Below are 16,965 nucleotides of genomic sequence, written 5' to 3' on the forward strand. Positions count from 1 at the left end.
TAATTTTTTTTTTTTTTTTTTTTTTAAGATAAGGAAAAATTAAGAAGCTGGAAATAAAACAAATAAAAAATAAGTGTTGAAATCCAGGGAAAACAATGATCAGATTTGATATTGCTTTTGTTGGCGTCAGATCCGAACCAAAGTCTGAGAGTATGGGTAGTGAGCATGTTACACACAAATTCAGGCTTGTTGAAGTGATAAACCAATAACTAGCTTGTTCTTGGAATGAAGTATTTTGTATATGGTATATATACATAGACAAGCATACACAGGAGAGTGCTGGTCAGTCTAGCATGCAGCCTGAGAACCTGAATTAGCAAAGTGCTTTGGGTTTCTAACAGTAATTCAACTTGTGAAGTAGCTTCAGTTTCCAGCCCAAAAGTTTATTCAAGTTAAGAAAACACATCCTCAGATTAAAAAGAGTATTGCACCACTGTCAATTTTCAGACATTGCCATCAGGAAAAAAAAATTACATTTCAGGCTGACGAGCGACTAATCAAGGCAAGTGAAACGGTGCTGCAATAAATTACTCCACAGCGAAATAAACCACACAAACAGACCGATGATAATAAATGTAAATTATTTCTCTGAAGAAATTTTCTTGGTATATGAGTAATACGAACCATCAGGAAGGAGTCTTCCTTAACATTAATTACAGAAAATGACAAGTGAGCTGATGACTGCGAAGGCTCATTATCTGAGAACATATTCACAACTTTGCAATTTGCGCGAGATGTACTCGGGCTAAATTAATCTCCCTTCTTTGCATGAGCCTCTTCTAATTTTCATGTTATTAACAGGTTTGCAGTATCACTCAGTGCTTGTCACTCTAATCAGGTTTCGGCATGTTCGCAAAAGCGAAGTGTCATTTATAAGGATAAGCCCTCATAATGGCGCTCTCTTTCATGTGGAGAATTCTACAAGGTTGCTTTTAATAAGGTCCTTTAATCATCTCCCTTTGCTCAACTTTTGGCCCCTCTGTTTTTTCATGAAGAGTCATTAAAAGACTTTGAAGTTCATCAAGGATGAAAAATTCATGACATTGTTGCAGGAAAAAGGCCAAGGGACGGAGGGACACGACTGGGCAGGGGGACGGCCTCTCCCCAGGCTCTGCCTGGGCTGCGGGACACCCCTCCCAGCGGAGCCAATGCTGAGCCCACCGAATCACCCTCAGGTGCTCTCCCAAGTCCCAGCTCTCACAGGTGCTCCCTGGCTCCTCTTTCAAAACTGCTGAATATTCAGAGCAGGAGGCGGGCAAGGGGTTGCCTCCATTAGCAGCTGCAGCTGCTCCTCCCAGCAGTCTGCAGGCAGCAAAGGCAGCAGCATCCTCCCTCCGCTCCCGGTCCAAGTCATGGCACAGGATTGCTGCCAGCGGTGCCACCTCTCACCAGCGGCTGATGATCATCGGCATCCCTCCCCTCCCGGGCTGACTCAGCCCTCGGTATCAGCCCAGCGCTCGTGGCATCCGTGGCCATGGCCATGGCGCTTCGGCTCCTTCACGGCGACACCCCGGGGTGAATCGGCGGAGGGAGGATGCCGGCAGGAGGGACGGTTTGGGAGCAAATCAATATCCCTGCTAGCAGCAGCAGGCAGGCAGCAGCAGAGGGAAGGCACGTGGTGCTTTAGAGGGGAGCGTTAATCAAAGGCGACATTTCTCTAGGTCTGCGGTATGGCTGGGCTGTTTGAGGTTAACCTTATTCTTCTTCTGTGATTTGATAACACTGGACTGGTGTTTATGCTGAAGCTTTTGAACACAATGGAAGGAGGGGGAGAACTTTATTAAATTTTTGAAATTCATTTAAGCGGGGCTAGCATAATGAATTGCCAGATCTTGTGTGCACATTGTCCCCGGAAGCAACAATAATTTAGGTGGACATAAACCAATATGTAGATTAAAAATGTTTAAGCCAAGTGTCGTAAAATATATAAAAACATAAGGCAGAATTAACATATCAAAGTTTAGCATTATAAGTAATGACGGGTCAGATATAAGGTTATGTCTGCAAAATTGCATTTCAATATAATAAATCCATTCAAACTCTGTCCAGAGACACAAATTGAATCTATAGACGAAGCAACCGCAATCCATTGAATGTTATGAAGTATTCAAGTGAAAAAAATGCATTTAGAAAAGGAAATTGAGTGTATTTTAAATATACAGGTGCTTGGAACTTCCATATAGCTTTATGCTCACACAGATTTGTATACACTGCATACACAGCCTACTTTTGACAAAGTCCTCAAAATGATGAATTTCTGATGGAAGACTTGATATTGCAGCAGATCTGTTATGCACCGCTTATCCTGTAACACAAACCATTAATAATAATCACAATCCCTGCTGTACCGAGCTCTCGTTAGGGTTTCAAAGCTTTTGCAACTCCACATGCCCCAGAAGGATGCTGCTGCAGGCGAGGACCGTGAGGGCTGGCCCAGCCCCATGGGACCCACGCTGCCGCCATCCCCGTGCTCCCCAACAGGTCCTCGGCTCCGCAGGCAGCCGGGTGCTCCCAGCCCCACGCCCCAGGATCTCCATCCTCCACCTCCGTCCCAGCCCTGCGGAGCAGCTTTTTTCCTCCCTCACTTTTCCGCAACTGAACTTTCCCGAATGCCCGACACTTGGTGTCTCCATCCTCCAGCCCGGACGGAGCCAGAGGGAGCGTGCTAACGAGCACGGCTGGAGCGCTGCGAGCCCCAGTGTCTTATGAATATTTGATAGAAGTGCAGCCCTCCTCAAGCTGCATTAACACGCTGCTGAGAGTTATTAGCGCTAATAACGCACTGCAAAAGGCGAGCACGGGCACCAGGACGAGGAAGTTCCTGCCCCAGCTCCCGCTCGCTCTGTGGCTGAAGGCAGGGGGAAGGCTGCCTGCGCCTCCCCCCATGCCAGACCTGCCCAGATGCCCACCCCGCGGACCGGGGTGGACACGGGCAACACATTTACCCGAATCCTGGGCCCTGCGGGGAACGTGCCGAGGGGGGAGGCGGAGGTGCTGCCACGACATCTCAGAGCATCCCTGGCCACAGGGAAGAGGGAGGCGTGGGAGGCTCTTCCCTGCTCCTGCTGGTCTCCCTTTCGGCTTGCCAGGATGCTGCCGGAGCCAAGAGGGGACCTGTGGCTTCAGGTCCCAGGTTGTTCATGTTCAGAGGTGGCAGGGCAGGCAGGGAGCTCTCCCCACGGCTCCAGCAAGGCAAGGCAGGGACCGGAGGAGCAGCAACCGGCAACCCCTGCTCCCAGGCACGGGAGAGCTCTGGCGGCAAGGCCTCAAGAGTGGAGATTAAAAGGTGCTTTTGGGAGCTCGCATGATGGGGAACGCAGACTTTAATAGACACGTTCATCTTTCAGCAGTGTGTTTTGCATGTAATAATGTCAGCACACTTCTCATTCTGGCAGAAATTCCACAGATAATTGGAAAGAAGTAAAAATGAAAACATTAGAATTTGCCATGTCATATGTTAACTTTTTATTATTGTATGATGCCAATGGTCCACTGACAGATGCTGTGTTATTAACATTTGATTAAAAATCACTTCAGGTCTAAAGCAGCCTGTTCAGAAGAGAACATCTTGACAAGCCTGGTGGTTTGTGATTGACAATTAATAACATTCTGTGTGTCACAACATAGATAGTGTGACTTATTGGTGCTGGTGTAATGCAACACTTTTCATCTGAGCTCTTCAAATTGGTACATAGAAATAGGAGAGAAAGAGCCTAATTCAGCTGGCTTTGATTACAAACAAAACAGAGCTAGCACAGATCTCTCCATCCCCTTCCCAGAGCAGACCGACAGCGCTCAGCAAGACAGACCCTCATCCCACCCGTCCTCTGCAAGGGAAAGGACTTTGCCATCTCATTACACCACCAAACTTCTGCGCAAAGCCTCAGTATTAAACTACACGGTTAAAGCAGTTACTTGCAACAGTAAACTACAAATCTGTTTATTTAACAAACAATTAGAAGGAAAACTGTTTCATTTTCTTAAATATTAAAATAACTTGTAACTGGAAAGATGATAGGTCAGTCCTCTGAGGTTTGGTTGGGGACCTTCTTAATTTCATGCTACTACAAGTGAGATCCGATGTCTGTGTGTGAATAGTGAGATTCATTAAAAAAAAAAGTAAATTATCTTCTTCGGATGAGGTCTGGAATGTACCATTTTAATTGCCTTTGCTCTAGCAAAGGTGAAATTCTGACAAGCTTTGATTGTGCTCTACCTATTTTGAAATAAAGGCTTTAGCAGCACTGACCACATTTATATCCAGACACAAACATCACTGTGGATTCAAGTACTGCACCACAGCAAGCAGAAATCTGGGCAGCTCTGGTTAGGAGCAGCCTAGACCTCTGCAAATCCAGCAAACCCCATCCAAATGGGTCCTTGCCATCTTTGATTCATTATTTATTGAAAACCCCTTTCCCAAGCACTACGGGGCAACGCGCTCTTTGCTCAGAGGCAGCAAAAAGCCACGGCAACCTCTGCAGATGGAGCAGGACCAGGACACTGCCCATGCAAAGGTCCCCTCACACAGAGTTGGATGTAAAATGTTGTTTTAATGGATGGGGTCCAAGCTACTCGAGACACTTGGGTCTTTGCTCCCAGAGGAGCAGCTGAGGCGCAGCAGGGACCATGCCCCTCTCCAGCTGCGCACCGCCATCCTGGAGCAGCCTGTGCCTCCACCACAGCTCCATCCCCCAGTGCCGTGGTGTCTGCCCGGTCCTGCCAGCCCTCCCACCACGGGCACCACACACCGCTCCTGCCCTCTACAAGCAACCGTCTGCCACCTGCCTTGCCTATGCCCAACTGCTGCCCCGCTCACCCCCACACAAAGAGCCCCATCGCCAGCGTGCTGCTTCTTCCAGCTGCGTTTGGCCAGGGCTTGCTGTGCTGTACAGAGCGCGGTTGCAGTTACGTGCTGAAGCAATGCAAACACTTTCCCAGCCCTAATGCAGTAAGCAGGGGAAATAATTACAGATTTCCAAGGTTCAACAGGGAATACTTCTGAGAAATGCGTCCTCCACTGGGAGTTTCATAACCATTTAATCTAATTTTTCTTGATGTTTTGATCTTCCTTTTAAACAAGGCATTTGTCATTAGCTTTCAAGGAGACAAGTTGCTAATACATTACACTCTTAAAAGGCCCACAGTTAGTGTCAATGTCTTCTGATGGCTGTTCACTAACAGTACATGAAAGAATTGCCAGTGTCAGTTCCCCTCCACTTGGCTGCAACAGCAGCACAGTCCCCTCCTGGCAGCACCAGCAAGGATGCTGGTCCAGGGGGACACAAGGTCCAAACTCTGCCTTCTCCTCTCCACCCTTCCTATCCAGAGTGTTTTTTGTAGTGCTTTTACCACCTGGCTTGTGCTTGGGTGATTCCAGGTGCTCCTGACCATTTCTAAGTGGGCATAAAGCAAATATTTATTAGAAAAAGGAAACATGAGAATAAATCCTCTCACACAAAAGTCCTGTTCTCTCATCCAGCTCCAAAGAGTGAATTTCACCCCTAAATAGGATGAGCCTGTCTCCATCTCAACTACAGCCAGCTCTGTTTACTAATTAGCTCCAACAAGGAGCACAGAGAAGACAGAGCCAAAAGCTGCCAGAAGGGACCCAGAAAGAGGAGAGGTGCCCAGGTGGGGATTGCTGGTTTGTCACTTGGTAGCACACCAGTCCCCAACACAGCAGCATCCTGCAGCTGCCCCATGGCCTGAGACAGCCTAGAGAAAATGGGATCAGTCTTTGGGAAAAGGGATTCGAGGTTGGAGAGCGGGAAGAACAACCTGAGGTCAGACACATCCCTGGTGGGAGTGGGACAATCCGTTTCTTCGGTTCCTTTCCAAAAGGGCAGGGGTGTAAAGCCCCCTGAGGAAGCACCGCACACACGAGCCCTGCCGCAGACCATTGGTGCCCCCGGCACGTTCTCCTGCTGCCTTCCAGGGGGACTTGGAAAACCAGTGGCACACGCTGCCCCCTCTTCGGTGAGCTGAAGGAAACCCTGGGCCAGTGCAGGCAGAGGGGCAGAGCCAGGGCTGCCCGGACCCCAGCCCTGCCGCAGGGAGGCCGTGCCTCAAGTCTCTGCTTCCTCTGCTCTTTGAAGAGTGTGAACAAAGCAGATGGAAAAAAATTTTTTTAAACTTCTTGGATGACATAACTTGCATATTAAATAATAATGAACCAATAAATTACAAGAAACTAAACAACCAGAAGAATATGTATGTGGAGTTTGGAGTATTTATAAGTGAATAAAGCATTCATGATGTATAAACTCCATGTAGCTAAATGCATCGTTTACTGAACTTTAACGCATTTCACAACATATCCACCTCTAGCTAGCTGTTTTTAAGGGCAGGCATGCATCTTCACAGAAATTAGTGGATTACAGAGGTTAGCAAGACTCATTCAACTACAGCATCAGTAACAGAAGCAGCACATCTACGGCCATTTTCAGTATTAACATCTCCGTAAAATCCCATGGGGCAGCACATCCTGATTTTCCAGGCTGTTCCTGAGAGGGGACCGGACCGGATAGAGCTCGCATCCCTCAGACACCCCTGCGCCCAAGGGAGCGGCCCAGGCTCCAGGCAGAGCCACCCCTGCACCGAGAAACCAGCAAGAGGCGTCAAGTCCAGGGAGCTGTAACTCATGTCTGGGGACCTGCAGGAACAGCACTCTGTTAACTCGGACGGCTCCAAACCTCCCCGCTCATTCCTCACCTTGCAGCCCAGGCTCACTTTGAGCACCCCCAGACTCCTCTGCGGGATCTGGAAAACATGAACGATGTTTGAACATCAGATTCTTACATAAGCGGTTAAGATGGATTTAAAAGTCTGACTTTAGGCTTCTCCGCTGAAGACCATGAACTGTGCTGTCTTCTGAAGAGGCTGGCCAGAGGGTTTCCGCTGGCTCACAGCTGCGCCCATGGAGGGGCTGCCCTTCGTTATGCATGATACACAGGCAGTCACTCCTCTGACATGGTGTCACTTCTCCCTAGCTGCATGACTTTTTTTTAAACAAGATAATGCTGAATAATGCATAGCAGGTACATGTTTTTTGACAAAGAGTCATTCCACTAAAGTGTTTTTTAATTGGGATGCATCACAAACATTTCCAAGTGCCCAGCAGCTGCTGGAATACCTAATGCTGGGGCAGAGCAGCTCACTGCCAGGGGGAGGGTGGCAACCCCTGCAGCCTCAGAAAAATCTACTTTTTCTTTTAACACGCATGGCTTCTCTTTCTATATGTTGACTTCTTTCTCATGTTGACTTCTCAGTGTAGAAACCTAAATGACTTCTGCCACTATCCTCCCAGCAAGCTTCACGCATGGACAATTCAGGCCACTCGTGCAGGCTGCACTCAGAGCTGCCGCTCAGACACACAATCCAGGAGGAGGAAGGCAGGTGTTTGGGAGGCAAAGATGCATCTCTGCTGCTCTGCAGAAGACCACAGTCATTAGACAGCCTTCACTGACCAAAGTCTCCATCCTCTAGGGCCTCCTCTGCCAACAGCACAAGTCCCTGTCATGTTCCCAGCCAGGCTGACTCACAAGGAATGTTGAACAGGGAGGCTTGCCTCCATCCCGCTGTACCCAGCCTGCGACAGCCACTGTGGCATTAATCATGGAGGAGCCCAAGTGGCCTGGTGCTCCTTGTTTTAAGCACTGCACCTGTCATATGGTAATTAATGGGTGTGGGATTTCTTTTGACAGGAATTCAATGGCCTGGAACAGACTTTGTGCCAGTCTTTTGTGCCTCAGGCAAAGTGCTTACTAAGTAATTTTATGGATACCAAGCTCAAACATTCTACAATTAGCACTTTGTTTGCTTCAGTTTGTGAAAGGCAGGGCCTTACCTCTCCCATTGTGGCTGACAAACTTCAGCTCCAGAAAAGCTCTTTCCCCAACAACGGTTTTCTTGGGTATTAACCTGGGGAGCAGGCTGGATGTGGGCAGTGGAAATTGCTGCAGATGGAGGGGGGTGGAAATGCCCTCCTCACCCCACCCCCAGCAGAGAAGAGACATGAGGGTGCCTCTAAGCCTCCCTGCTCCTAAAACATCGGGAAGCCACCTGCAGAGACTCCAGGGCTGCAGCTTGTTCAACAGTCAGCTTCCCACATTAGGTTTGCAGATGTTTTCCATGAGCCCAGGGTGGAATCACACCCTGTCCTGCAGGCAGCTGAGCACAGTGCCTGTCCCAGTGCCAGGGCAGCAATTGCACAGAGACCCTCCACAAAACCCCAGGAGCAGAGCATCAGCCCACCTGAACCTCCTCCACCCTTCCACCATGGCATGTCTTGCTGATCTCTGTGATTGACAGAAATTTAAAGATAAGACTAGGCACAGCTGGCTGTCTGCATCAGAAGTGACCAAGCAGCTTCCTACAAGTTGACCCCCGGCTGCCAGCGGTGGAGGGGCTGCCGGAGAGCTGCGCTGGGCTGCTGCTGCAGGAGACCTCGCTGGGAACCTCAGAGCACCAAGAAGAGGGCAGGGTGCACTCGGCAGAGAAATATCTTACAGTAAACAGAATATTGTTTTATATGAAACCATTAAAAAGGTCCCTGAGGGCAGCCCTAAGTATATATTATATTTTACTCTGAATCCCTGTTTTGACTTGACTTTATAACAAAACCATGTTTTCTGTATTTAAGCAGATGCAGTAAAGGAAAGGTCGTGACTGGTGCTGACATGGAAATCTCATTTGGCTCATGGGTCCCCTTAGGGTCTTTATGCTGTGTGGTACTTTAAACATATTTCAAAGTACAACACTAAATGTCACTCTTTAATAGACAGAGGCATTCCAAGTGTTTCTTGAATTTCCTTGGAAAGTGCTTCCCTGAAGCCAAGGGCTCAGCGCTGTTTTGGTTTACACCCAGCACAGTGGGATGGCTCCATCGCAGCCAAGGAGCAGCGCCGCTCCGCAAGCACCCAGAGCAGCACCCGAGAGCCACGTCTGCCCACCACCTTGGAGGTAATCAAACCTGGTAGCAGCTTCTTGCAATAGCTGATAATCAGGAAGAATTGCAGAAAAGAAAAAAAACAAATCCCTTTGACACATTTACCATATTTTGAATTAATTTCCATCTTTCCCTTTTATCTTCCAATTCTTCACGCTCATTCAGCAGCTCTTTTGGGACCTTAAATAGTTATTTTTACTTTTTTTTTTAAATGTTTAAGGTCTAACACAATCTGTACAAGTCACTACAGCCTGATCCCAAATTCTGAAGTCTCTTGAAAGAGCAGTTAGATCTTATTCTGCTGCCAGGCTCAAGATGCAATGAAGATGAGTAGCTAGCCAGATGGCCTGGAAATTTTTCTTTTCAGAGAATTAATTTAGTTCATTTCTTCAAGAAATAAGGAATTTACTGATGAGTCAGAGGGATTGACACTGGTCAGGAAGACCTGAATTCCATGAATAATTTCTGCCTTAAAAAGTAGCTAAAGCACTGAAAAACATTTAACTTCATTTTGACAGTTAAATTGGACTTTGTTTGAAAACAGACATTTTCATTTATGGTTTATCCTACAAAAGGGAGAGACAGAAACATTCTGTAAATCCTCAGAGACCCAACAGCTCCTGCTCAGCCGAACACAACGTTCCAGGCTGATCCCAAACCAAGGGTCTGTTTCCCATTTTTGCTTCAGCACAACCAAGACCAGTATTTCCAGTTTTTCAGTTCGGTCAAGGAAAATCAAGAGAAACCCGGTGGCTCCAGCTCTGACTCGCAGTGAGAGCCATCAGCTACAGCACTTTTGCAAACAGCCTGGACAGGGGATCAACAGGCTCCTCTCCGTGGCTCTCCGCAGGGCGAGGATTTACAGTCAGTTTATGCTGTGTGTACCGTATATGCAAGCTTATTTTTCTCTTAGCTGCTATAAAAATTAAAGATTTAGGTATATACTGCAAAAGGTACTACCAATTTTATGTACTAGCATTTCTCTCCTATGATCAGGGTATAAATCCAGCTTTTTCAGCATGTCTATAAATTACTCTGTATCAACAGGGCAGCTGCAGGTCAACTAAGCAAAGCCAGATAAACCTTGTATAACTTCTTGCTGTGGCTACTGTTATCAAACTCACAGACTTCAGGACCGCCTTGTCGCCGGTCCTCACGATCAAACATGTCTTCTCCATAGTTGTTGGAAAGGCATCTTCTAATAACATTTTCTTACTTCTGAATATTTACCAGTGCTTTTTAGCTAATTGGTGGCAGCCTGCATGGAAATTGATTCTGCTGAAGCCATGTGCCAGCTGCTCAGGACTGAGGTGACACTCAAGTCACCTGGAGCTTTAAAAGCACTTCTGGAATTTCATCTGTTAATTCTGTTCCCTCAAGAGTGAGGCAGCAGTTAACATGCGTGCAGGCAAAATGTGGGTTATTGCTGTCATGATGCCATCAGAATTACCCAATTTTTTTCCCCCATGAGAGGCATCACAAGAAAACTAAAGGACTTATGGAAAGCAGAAAAACTTTAATGTTCTTGCCCAAAGAGGGGCACTAGTTAGCTGACATCTCTGCTAATCCAAATTCCCACACTGAAATCTGTAAAAGTGTGGTAAGTGTGAGCAGTCTTACCTGAATGGAGCCACTTATTCATTTGTAAAAACTTCCCAAGTCACCTCCCGTGTCTGGCCAGAGGCAAAAGGCTGGGACCATCCGCACAGGCTGCCCCCTCCGGCACGGGACAGGGGCCACCATGCAAGAAGCATTTCCTCAGGGCATGACCATGAGTGCCCAAAATGCTTATCAAGATTAGGGCAAATACACCAACATGTAGGATTCATACCAAGATGGTTTTGCAGTTTTCAGAAGACAAGGTGCAACAAAGAAGTTAATGTGAATCTTCAGGAGAGATGGGGCAGGTTCAGACCTTCACACCCTACCGACAGCATCACTCCACAATTCCCCCTCTACATCATCATCATCCTGCCTGTCCTCACAAATCTCATTTATTGTCATCATTGTGAAAAGCAAAATATTTTTGTAGTGTAAATGGAAGCAAATATTTGAAGTCACATGGTGCTTTCTTTGCATTAATTAGCAATTTACTGAACAAATATTGCTGTGTAAACCAACAATCAGTATCTTGTAATTAAAAGCCTGTTCATGTTTATCTGTAATCTTTCCCTGAAGATAAAACCCTCTGAAAACCACAGTCTACAGTTGTTTCCAAAATGGAAAAAATGTCAATGTAAAGAAACTCATTGTAATAAGTAAAACATTGTCATCTAGGTGAGGTACCAGAATAATCCGACTAAGCTCACGCTCACCTTTGTAAGCCTTTGCCTGCCCTGGGATGCAGACAGTGGAGAGGAGCACGTGTTGGCATCGGGCAGGTTACCACACCCTGCTGCAGGTACAAGGCTGCAGACACGTCATGCACTGCGGTGAATTTATAGTTCCCCTGCTCTGAGGGGTGCCAGCCTGCCAGGGAAGCCTGACCTGGAGGAGTCAGCCCTTCGGTCTCTCCAGTCAATCCTCATTCCCCCTCAGGTACACATACAGCACAATGTTAACCCAAGCTCTATTCACACAGGAAAATCCCCTGAACATTTGCAAATACATCCATGCCCTGCCGAATATACGAACAGCTGCATTTGCAGTTTTCAAAGGGTTAACTTTAGGAGATACTTCTACATTTCCACAATTAATTCTCCCCAGTGGACAAATTCCTGATCTTCATTAATATTTAAAAATGAAAGCACTGGGTATTCTCAGTAGAATACGAGACAAGGACAAATTAATCTCTGGAGTAACCATTGAACTCCACTGAGTTACACCAAAGATACGATTCTCCAGTTCCTTCTGCTGATTAAAAGTGAGGGTAAAGATCAGGCTTACAGGCCCGTCCCTGGTGCCTTCCTCACTCGGAACTCCCCAGCTGATCCCGCGGAGCGGTTTGTTCACAGGTATTTCACAGGGGTTTGGAGCAGGCATGTGCGTGCGCCTGCCCTCGAGCTGTCCCGGCTGGCTCTGCCCAGCCAGGCTTCAGGGGGTCAGTCCCTCACCCGCTGCTGGGCATCACTGAGCCCAGGCCAGTCGTGGAGGACTTATTTTCCTGTTGGAAAATAAAAGCCAGCCTTTAGCTGGTAGAGGACCCGGGAACATCCTCCTGCCCATCCCCTTTCCCCGATACCCTTCTCTGCAAGCTGGGGACAGCCAGAGAAACCCCCACTGAGGGCTGCTGACAGTGTGAATGAGAAATCCAACATGTTTAAGTGTTAGTTACAAATACTTCCTAAATATTTATAAATCTAACACTATCTTTTATATACTAATACTTAAATATGTTACAGAGTTCCCACGCATTCACATGCCTGTGCAATAGCCCTTAGGGGGGATTTCTCTGGCTTTCCTGGAGTACGAGCCACCCTCGGCTCACAGAAACATCTTGGAGACCTCACTGTACGAGCAACCACCACCTGAGAGGGGCAAAGGCTCAGGCGGGTTCTGTCCCACCTATAAGAAAAAACAGGGGATTGTTCTCTCCAGCTCTTATGCACAGAATAGTGCTTGCTCGAGCTCTTATACGCTGAATAATGAGCCACAATTCTAAAAAGGTGGAGCTAAGATTAAAAATTGTCTGCCTTAACTTGTAGGAAATATATTCCAAACACGTAGTGTAATGAATTGAGTCATTTGGATTCAGGAGTCACTTTGTTCCTGTTAAAAGGGAAGCATGCTCCAGTTCTGTCTGTGCTTGTGCAATTAAAGAAATACCTTCTTTTAAAACTGTTTCATGTCATTTTTCCAAATGTGGGATCTCCATCCCTGCACTCAGTTATCAATAACGGTTTCCTCATAACTTTCCTCCTAGGGTACTCACATTCTACCAGTTAATGTTTTGCAGAGTCAAACCATAAAATCCTCATATTCTGTAGAAGTCATACGTCAATAAAAATTTGAGTCCAGGTGCATTTTGTGTTGGACCCATTGCCTGTTGCCAAAGCCCGCAAAGATCTTTAGCCTTTAGATTTCCCATGGTCAAACAAAATAACACCTGAGTGGCATTAAATACCACTTTTGCATTACACACATTTTTCTTTCATATAGAGTGTCATAAGTGGATAAAAACCTGATATTCTGGGTACCTAACGCACAACACAGCTTCTACTGAAGGGACCTTCAGGGATAAGAGGCTAGTGCACTGTTAAAGATTAAAACCCAGCCATCTGCTTTTATGCTTGAGAGTCCTTCGCAACTCCCCAGTGACATCACATTCATCTCACTGTATTTGAAAAATGCATTTAAATGTCAAAACTAAAGTACCCAAACAACAGCTCCTTAGCACACTAACTGTTAACACGTTGCTTAGCCAAACACCTTCCCCAAGACATATGGGACCAACTCTATCCATAACACATACCACAAGTAACACGCAAAGTCCCAGAGGAAATAAATACTCTCTGCTATACTCTGACCTGTTTTTTCCTCCCAAAACACACTTGAAGACATGTTTGACTGCAGAAGTGGACATCAATTTCAAATACCTTCCCGTAGCACTGCGCCTTCGCACAGCTGAAGAGATGCTCCCAGGCTAAAGCTGCAGGGCTGCAGTTCCCAGGGGGATTGCATTTGTGGAAGGGCTCGAGTGACCCCAGCATTAAGCCCCGCTCTGGCAGGAGCAGGGGCCCCACAGCTTTTTAGCTCAGATGAGGAAAACAAAGGTTTCTGACAGCTAACCCCTGCAGCTGCCCACCCTGAAAGTGTTTCCAGACCAACTACAGAGCGCTGGTGCATACCAGCTACCAGGTCCCCTCGGTGCTGGCTTGTTCTCCTTACAGCCCTTGAGTGACCCCAGCATTAAGCCCCGCTCCGGCAGGAGCAGGGGCCCCACAGCTTTTTAGCTCAGATGAGGAAAACAAAGGTTTCTGACAGCTAACCCCTGCAGCTGCCCACCCTGAAAGTGTTTCCAGACCAACTACAGAGCGCTGGTGCATACCAGCTACCAGGTCCCCTCGGTGCTGGCTTGTTCTCCTTACAGCCCTAGCAGGGCACAGCATCCATGGACCAGGACAAAGCCCTGAGCAACCCGTTCTGCCCCCACACCAGCCCTGCTTTCAGCAGAAGGTCAGACTAGAGATCCCCTGAAGTCCCTTCCAACCCGAGTTAACCTACAATATCTCTTCCTACCACACAAGTTGTTCTGGTGTTATCGAAAGGTTTAACCTGGTTCAGTTTTAAGTGCTCTGCTTTCTCAGCCCAGACATCAGAACTACAGCCCCTTTCTGAGCTGGTATAGTTGTTGCTAAGTCAGGCAAAGACTTTGGTATTGCACATAAGCAGCACCATGTTCCTGAACTACCCAACACCACGGCATCTCTGACAGCAATGCAGAGAACTGCTGTTCAGCCTCCTTCCATCAGCAGCTCAGAAGTATTTGCATATTGGAGCAAGCCTCTCAGCAGGGCTTGGTGGGTACGTCCCTGGTGAGCGCACTGGATATATGGTTACTTCCAAGGCCACACACTGGGTATGTTTCGTCCCAATTGAAATAAAACTGTTCAGATCAATGAACTCAGTCATTTACTTCACAGACCTAATCAGAGCAAGGTAAAAGAGCAGCAACTTTGCAAAATGTAAATGAACCTGAAGCCAGAGATACAAGTAATGGGAATTCAATTGCAGCCTGTGTAAGAGCAGCAGAACCATTAGCTGCCCTTAATTCCAGCTGGATGGAATAGGGAAAGGGTGGGAGAGAAACAGGCTCCTTCCTCTAGCCCTGCAAAGCTGTGAAAGCAGAATGGCTCAGCTTGGGGGTTAAAGCAGCTCTGCCCTGCCCACCTCCCCTCTCCCCAGGGGTTAGCTGACACTCCGCACGCCCCAGCACACCGGGGGTATTGACCTGCTGAGGTTTTTCTCCTCCCTGGACAGGTCCCAATGCCTCAAAGCACAGATAAAAACTGGGCAAGACCATCTTCAACCCCAGCTGGGAAAGAGAAGCTACCTACAGCAGGTCATTATTGAACAGCCAGCATCTGTGGGAAGGGCAGAGGCAGAAAGGAACCCGCTTGCCCAATGGATTTTCGTTGATCAAGCTTGGTCCCCAAGTGGTGCAAACACCATTTTTCTGCCAGAGCAGAGCCTTTCCCTGGAGCAGGGCTGACCCCTGGGCAGGTCTGCGCAAAGGCAAACAGACAGCTGGGTTCAACAGGTCAGCAGAAGGCTGACACCAGGGAAAGTCCTCATATCATGAAAATATCACCAGTTACTGCTGGGGAGACCCAGCCCTTGGCCAGCAACCCAGGGCTGGTGGGGGGGCTGCGGAGAGCAGCAGTGGGAAAGAACAAACCCCCCCATTTGCTCAGGGAAGCCCGGTTTTCCTTGGGCAATGTGGAAATGAAGCCAGGGTATGCAGTGCTCATGTCACAGCAATGGCACAGCTGAAGGAGCATTGGCTCTTTTTCAGAGAAGAACAGTTAGGTCTTCATAATGGACTGCAACTTTCTAGAATAATTTAATTTTTTCCTACTGTTACAATGCCAGAATTTCAATCAGACAAAACCGTATAATGGATTTCTTTTGCTGGGCATGTTACATAAATTGCATATTCAAGTACTATAAAATATTTGTAACAGACAGGTACTTTTCTAAATTGGGTCTGACAGTAAGCGATAGTGACTGGAATATTTATGTGATGGCACCTATGTAATGAGGCAAAATGCAGGGTGTGGGACTATGAACATGCCAACAGGAATCCCACGCAGAGGTTTCCAGCTTTTCTCCCCAGCTGCACCATGATCCCTGACCAACTGAGGCTGCAATCTTTGTCATCAGGGAGCTTCGGCAAAGCCCATCAAGCATAGAGAGCCCTACAGCAGAAATTTGGACCGATTCTCCCTTCCTTCCTCCCTCCTCTTCGCTAAGTCTCAAAGCTAGTTATTTTGAATCTTGGAGCTTCTGCACCTGGAAACAGCTGTCATTGCCTCTTTAGGCAAAGCACAAAAGGCTGGCCATGACCAGTGAGGCAGGACAGGGGCTGAGCAGGCAGGCTCCGCTCAAGGTCTGCTCTTGGGTGCATTTTTTGGTTTTGCTTTTAGATGCCCTCACAGCAGGGATACTGGGGAATACCCCTTCACTGCTCTGAGCATCCTCAGCATTTGGAAACACATTCACCAAGCACCCCAGCTCCACCAGACAATTTTGACTGTATGGTGACAATGGCAGTTGGCCTGACTTGCTTCTCCCACCCATCACCATCCCAGAGCCCAGGCTGTTCCCGCACAATGCAACCTCCACGTAAAGACCAATGCTTTGCCTCCATGAGAAGCTGGACCTCTGTCCTGAGTCCTTTTGGCCCCAGGGAGGCAGGCTCTGCCATGACCAGCATCTCCCCAGCTTGGAGTGGCTGGAAGGATGCTCCTTGACCAGTGCAGCTGGCCCCAGTTCTTGCCCAAGGACTTGCTCCATTGCCAGAGCCTCCCTGAGACTAAACACTCATTTCAGTAACATTTTCTTGACAATCACAGTTGGCAGGTCCATACTTAGCCTTTTTACAATTAAAATATTGTATTGATACAAATAGGCTCTGGCAGCCGCTTCAAGAGGTTTTTAATTGAATGATTATTGTATTAAATAACTGTTTTTAATGGAGCATGAACTTGCTTAAATGATGACTGTGGAGCTATTGAGGGTCCAGATAATTTCACAAGTATTTCCAGCTTTTCACAAATAAATATTTATGTCTTGCCAGCAGAAAGATTTTCTGGCTGACCACGGAGGGTTGCAGGTAAATGCTCCCAGAAACAGGGAGCCCAGCCCTGGGCCGAGCTCCGGAGCTGTGCCTGGTGGTTGCTCAGGCTGTGCCAGGGCCAGGACCCCTGACCCTGCCACAGAGGGTCTGAAGCCAAACCACTTGCTTTGCTCCCGGTCACATCCTTTCTCCATGGAGGCATCGCAGCAGACACCTGCTGTAGGACTACAGCACACTCTCCTTGGCATAATACCAGTTTCCAGAGGACAAATCCTTC

Source organism: Aptenodytes forsteri, unplaced genomic scaffold, assembly GCF_000699145.1.
Source record: "Aptenodytes forsteri isolate BGI_AS27 unplaced genomic scaffold, ASM69914v1 Scaffold163, whole genome shotgun sequence".
Classification (NCBI taxonomy): Eukaryota; Metazoa; Chordata; class Aves; order Sphenisciformes; family Spheniscidae; genus Aptenodytes; species Aptenodytes forsteri.